The following is a 6,618-nucleotide window of genomic DNA, read 5'->3' on the forward strand; positions in this document are numbered from 1 at the left end:
ACCAAAATAGCAGATTTCCAGAAAGTTTCAGGTGCCAAACCACGCTGGCCATCCATGGCCCATGGAGTGGACCATGGACCATAGGTGTGGTCCGTGGTTGGCTTGCCCAAGTGGGTTCTAAGGATCTACGACCACGACCTGACCAATGGACCGTTGGTTACACCACGGTCCGTGATTGGAGGTCTTGGTTCGAGACCCCAAAGATCAAGTCTCTGACCCCAAACAACCGTTCACCAGGACGGGCCGTGGGTCAGATCACGATCCGTCGACCAGGGTCCGTGGGTCACTGATGTCAGTTATTATTTCAGGGGAAGTTGGGTCTTTTTCTAATTAATTAGTTTCTATACAATGTCGTTTTGCCTATATTTAGAACCCCTATATAAGCCTTTTTACCCCAAAATTCACCCTATTTTAATTCATTCTTCAAAAATCCCAAAAGAAAACCAACTCCTCCCAAATATTCTTACTCTAGAACTTGAAGAAGAAGAAGAAGATTTAACTAGGGTTTGAAGGTAAGGATCAAAATTCTCCATTGAAGATAGGCAATTGGACTTGAGGTATGGTAGCTTTCATGCATGGGTTCCTTCCACCCATAGAGTTCCCAAATTCCTCTATTTCAAATGGTAGAATTCCCCAATTAGCTAGGGTTCTCCTCAAATATCATGGGTTCTTTTGATTATTTATCTTAATGATTGAATTATGTTTAAATATGCATGAATTGATAATTTATAATGCTTTTATGATGTTTCCCCTATGAACCCATGCAAACTCCTATGTTTTCCAAATTGTAATCTCATAGAGTTGGGTTATTGAGTATGAAAGATGAGTTTGATGGTCTAAAGCATGAAGTAATAGAATTACATGAAATTATGATAAAATCCCTATCTAATTTTAGAATTCTAGATTTGGTGATTGAAAGTAGCTTTGAACCTTGAAAGGGCAAAGTATGAGTTTATTCATTATCGTATGAAACCTATGTAAATGCTTTAAGGGTGCTTTGAGAGTAAAGTGTCAGTGTTGTTGTTGTTGTTGTTCTGTTGAAAGGATAATCTCATAAAACACTTACAACCATTATGTGAAAGGTTTTCTCACATAGAAAGGATTCATAGGTTGAAAGGCTATTCTCACCTAATTGAATCAATGAATAAGATCTATCCTAATTAACTAAGTTGGGACTGACAATATGACATGTCTTTCCATGGATAATGAGAATAAGTAAGAAAATACTATTCCATGGGAATTATGCTTAGCACCGAGTGGATATTAACCTTGAGATGGAAGCTCTCACGTTAGTAGAGGCCAGGTTTCTAAAAGAATCTCATGAGATGGAAGCTCTCCCATTAGTAGAGGACGGGTTTCTAGTAGCAAACTTCTTATCCCATAACTAAGTGCCCTCATAGGTTGATTAGCTAGTGGATCCACTTAAGCTAGATGTTCATGGTTCTACCTTAGGCAAGTAAAACAACCCTTTTCGGTATGGGACACATTGGGTGATCATGTTTTAGCTCACATGGTCTTTATGTTGGTTAAGGCTAATTCTCCTACAACAAGCTGACTAATGAACTAACGTTACTTAAAGAAGTATCTCATATGCGTTCAAAGACTTAAAGAAGATTTAGTTTGCATTGTCCATGATGATATGACCGATGTTTTCCAACTACTTCTATTAAGATGTTTAAACTTGGTAAATTGTATATCATGAAATGAAATGTCCCTTTTTGCGTGTTTTAAATGTTTTTTATGAATAGCTATCATACTTGGTGCATTTTTGTACTAACCCATACTCTTGCCTACATTCTCCCAAATATAGGGTCCGACAGGCAAGATTTCCATTCAAGTTGCTAAAGCTTGGACTTTAATTTGTTTTCGACTTTGGTGAGTCCATGTGGTTCGAGGATGGACTTTCCTTATTGTAGTTTCGCTTTCGTATTTCCTTTTTGAACATGATGTATGGGCTAGAACCATTTTTTTCCGATTGTAATAGATGGTTATGTTGAGACATGAGTTAGACTTCCATTTTTCTATAAAGCTCTTTTGGACTTAAATTTTGTTTTACTCTTTATTATTCTACTACTTTATGTTATGAGGACTAAGTGGCTTGTATGGAGTCCTTCAGGGTTCTATACGCCTTGATACATCTAGGGGTGCCCCTGGGTCGTGACCAACTTGGTAATCAGAGCACAAGGTTTAGAATGGTCCTAGTATGTCTCATCAGCCACGTCTAGTAGAGTCTTGTTCATGAGTGCGTAGCGCGCCACATTTATGAACGAGAGGCTATAATATGATAGGGAAACTCCACTTCTTTCATTACTCTTAAGTCGTGCCATAGATTTTAACTCTATAAAGTCTCTTTTCGAATCCTTACCTTATACTCTTCAGGATATTTCCTGTCGAAGGGCTAATACTAGAAGGAATATGAGGGAGAATGTGGAACAAGGAGCTCCTCCTCAAGCTCTTCAAGATCCGATAGATCCTTTGATTATGAATACGATAAATGTGGAGGTTAGGTCAGTATTTCAAATGTTGGCTCAAGCTTTGGCGACTCAAGCCAACAGAGTGGTTGCAGCTCCTATGAATCCTAATGTTAATTCGGCGACTTTAAGAGTGAGGAACTTGCAAGGATGAACCCTCCGAAATTTTATGGTTCCAAAGTGGAAGAGGATCCTCAAAGTTGTATCGACGAGGTCTATAAGGTACTTGCTATTATGGGGGTGACTCTGGAGGAGAAGGCGGAGTAAGCCGCTTACCAATTGAATGATGTTGCTCAAGTGTGGTATGCTCAATGGAAGGGAGAGAGACATGTAGGAGCGGGTCCCGTGGAGTCGAAATTGTTTAAATCGACATTTCTTGATAGGTTCTTTCCCCTCGAGTTGAGGGAAGCTAAGGTGCAAGAGTTCATTAACCTTTGTCAAGGGAGTATGAGTGTTTGGGAGTATGCTCTAAATTTCACCCAACTATCCAAGTATGCTCCAACTATGGTGGCGGATTTGAGGGCAAAGATGAGTAAGTTTGTGACATGCATGTCCGACATGGTAGAAAAATAATATCGTACGGCAATGCTCCTCCATGATATGAATATCTCACGTCTTATTATGTACTCCCAACAAATTGAGGAATCAAAACTCAAGGAAAAGTCTAGAGAGGTAAAATGGGCTAAGATCGGTGATGGTAATTTCTCACATGCTAGATCCGATGGACATGGTCGTACTATGTTTTGTCTTGGGTTTTTCTGTCAAAGTTCCTTTAATGCCCCACCTAAGTTTAACAAGTATAGGGTGTCTAACCCTAAACCTCAAGGAGGTAATGGAGGTGGATCTTCTTTGGCTAGGTCTACTTGTGCCTAATGTGGGAAGAAACACGATGGTAAGTGCCTAGCCGGCACCGATGGATGCTTTAGTTCCGGGAAGAGTGGTCACAAAATGAGAGATTTTCCCATGCTTGCGGCAAAAGGAAGGGAAGGCAAGCAAGCTCCTCTTAGCGGTTCGAATTCCAATGCTCCAAAGCAAAACCGCTTCTATTCTCTTCAATACCGAGGTCACAAAAAGAGTTCCCGGATGTAGTGACCGGTATGTTAAAAGTTTTTCAACATAATTTATATGCCTTGCTTGATCCCGATGCTACTTTATATTTTGTGACGCCTTATGTGGCAATGAGGTTTGATGTTCCACCGAAAGTGTTATTAAAACCTTTTTTTGTCTCTACCCCAATTGATGATTCTATGGTGGCTAAGAGTGTATATAGGAGATGTCCCATTTCCTTATCCCATAGAGTTACTCTTGTTGACTTGCTAGAGCTTGACATGTTAGACTTTGATGTGATTCTTGGTATGGATTGGTTGAATGCATGTTATGTCTCTATTGATTGTTGAACTCGGGTGGTTAGATTTCAATTCCCGAATGATCCTATCCTAGAGTAGAAAGGGGGAAATTCGATACCTAGAGGCCAATTTGTGTCTTATCTTAAAGCTAGGAAGATGATCTCGAAAGGTTGCTTTTACCATGTTGTTAGAGTCAAAGATGTAGATTTCGAAACCCCTTCTCTTAAGTCGGTTCCCGTGGTTAATGAATTCACAGAAGTTTTCCCTGATGATTTACCCGGTATTCCTCCCGAGCGGGAAATAGACTTCGGTATTGACCTTCTCCCAGATACACGGCCTATCTCTATTCCTCCTAATATAATGGATCCGGTGGAATTTAAGGAGTTAAAAGATCAATTGAAGGACTTGTTGGATAAGGGCTTCATTCTTTCGAGTATCTCTCCATGGGGTACTTCCGTGTTGTTTGTTAGAAAGAAAAATGGGTCTCTTCGAATATGCATTGATTATCGGTAATTGCATAAAGTGACCATCAAGAACACGTATCTTCTTCCAAGAATTGATGACTTGTTTGACCAACTTTAAGGGGCTAGTTATTTCTCTAAGATTGATCTGCATTCAGGTTATCACCAATTGAGGGTGAGAGAGCATGATATTCAAAAGACGGCTTTTCGAACCCGGTATGGTCACTATGAGTTTTTGGTTATGTCGTTAGGGTTGACTAATACTTCGGTGGCATTTATGGATTTAATGAATAGGGTGTTTAGACAATACCTTGATATGTTCGTAATTGTGTTTATTGATGATATTATGATCTATTCGAGGAGTGAGAATGAGCATGCAAACCATTCAAGAATTGTGTTGCAAGTTCTTAAGGACCAACACCTTTTTGCAAAGTTTAGCAACTGTGAATTTTGGTTAAGGTCTGATTAACGTTTCAAGCACACCTCATCCAATTCTAGGTGCAAACGATCGTTAGTCAGTATAAAACCCAACGAAAGGTTGGGGTCGAACCCACAGGGAGCGGTACATGTTCAAATTCAATTAGAAAGTATAAATGTGGTCTAATTATCTAAAGGAATAGAAACTATCGAAAAAGACATGTAAACAAGCCTAAAGAGCGGTACATGTAAATAAGCTACAACACAAACAAAACAAGGGAAATAACAATATAGAGAGGAATTCTAGGGATGTGATCGATTATACGCAAATTTCACTGTATGGGTAATTGAAACTACTAATAAATAGCTAAATATCAGTGGGTAAGCTAGACTATGAGTGAAATAGTTTTCTCTCGAACAATTATCACACTTCAAGCAATTTCTTTCGAACATCAAAAGCTCCGCAAATAAGAACAACCCACAACCTTAATACATCCTCTCTATTGAGCAAGATGAGTAGGATTGGGTTGAGGATTCACTCTTTCGAGTTGAACCCGTATCAACCCAATATCTACAAATCATTAATAAAAAGCTTTGGTTCCAAAACCTCTCTCTCAAGCAAGCTAAGATCTAAAAATTAGAATTGCATTCGCAACTACAATTCATACATTAAAACATAGCTAATGATTAAACCCACTTCAATATAGCATTTAAATCAGCAATTAAAAATACCCATCAGCTAATTCAACGCATAATCACATGATCACACCCCAAGAATTGGGGTTTTAGCTAAACATTATAAAAAGGTAAACACAATTACCAACTCATTTAGCCATCAGCTGGGTAATAGTCTCCAAGCCTTTACAATGTTTTTCGAAGGTTAAATTCAACGACCCATTTGTAAATATTCAAGTTTGAGCCTCAAAAAACTTCAAAGTCTACAGTGGAACTCTAAAACTCAAAAGAAAACTTTGCTCAATGATTGTATAATTGCAAGATAATAAATTTACAGTTCAAAACTCAATTTATAGTTGCCCAAAATTTGGCTTGAAAAGCCATTGGTCGAGATAAGTCGAGCTTGCCGAGTGGTTCGATGATCCGCCCTTTGCTCTCTTCCATCACCAAATTGCATTAGTTCTCATCATCCCAAATCTTGTAACTTTGGGCAATCCAGTGTGTTGTCGTAGAACCGATGGGCGATTCGCCGACTACCCATTTATGTCACCGACTTGGTTTCTTTCCCTATGGCTGGCACACTGAACATTAGGCGAGCGGAGGATCCACTCGGTGGTTCGCCAAGTGGTCTTAGCGATCACCATCATCTCTTTTTCTCCACTTCTTCAGCTTGTTTTGCTCCTTTTTTCTTAGTAGTGTCCATGCCTTGCTATTTAGCTCATATACCTAAAAATCAAGGCTTTAATATCAGTTTATAGCACCAATTAGGCATTTGAGGACACTAAAACTATCAAAACAAAGCCCTAAATGATCCCAAATATTGGACTCATCAACACCCTCAACTTAAACTTTTGCTTGTCCTCAAGTAAAACTTAAGATCAGTAGTTCAAGAAGGATGCCTCAAATAGTGTTGCATAAGACTCAACATGAATGCACACAAAAGGTTTCAAACTACACATACAATGCTCAATTGTGCACTCAAAGATTCAAATTGTGACTCGTTCACAATACGTGCTTCAACTGCAAGTTCAAGCTCAACAAAGATACTCAAATTCCCTCACAACAAAGATGATTCCACATTCACACAAAATTCTTCAACAATTTAAAGTTCCAGAATCACATACAACTCTCACACTAAAAAAGATGAACTCATTCATGACTTCACCCATAAGTTAGCCCTTATTTTCCAATCAAAATTTGATTCAGCTCACTAAAGATAACAAAGGTCTTTTCAAGGCTTGTAATGGG

Source organism: Solanum tuberosum, unplaced genomic scaffold (genome assembly GCF_000226075.1).
Source record: "Solanum tuberosum cultivar DM 1-3 516 R44 unplaced genomic scaffold, SolTub_3.0 scf00212, whole genome shotgun sequence".
Classification (NCBI taxonomy): domain Eukaryota; kingdom Viridiplantae; phylum Streptophyta; class Magnoliopsida; order Solanales; family Solanaceae; genus Solanum; species Solanum tuberosum.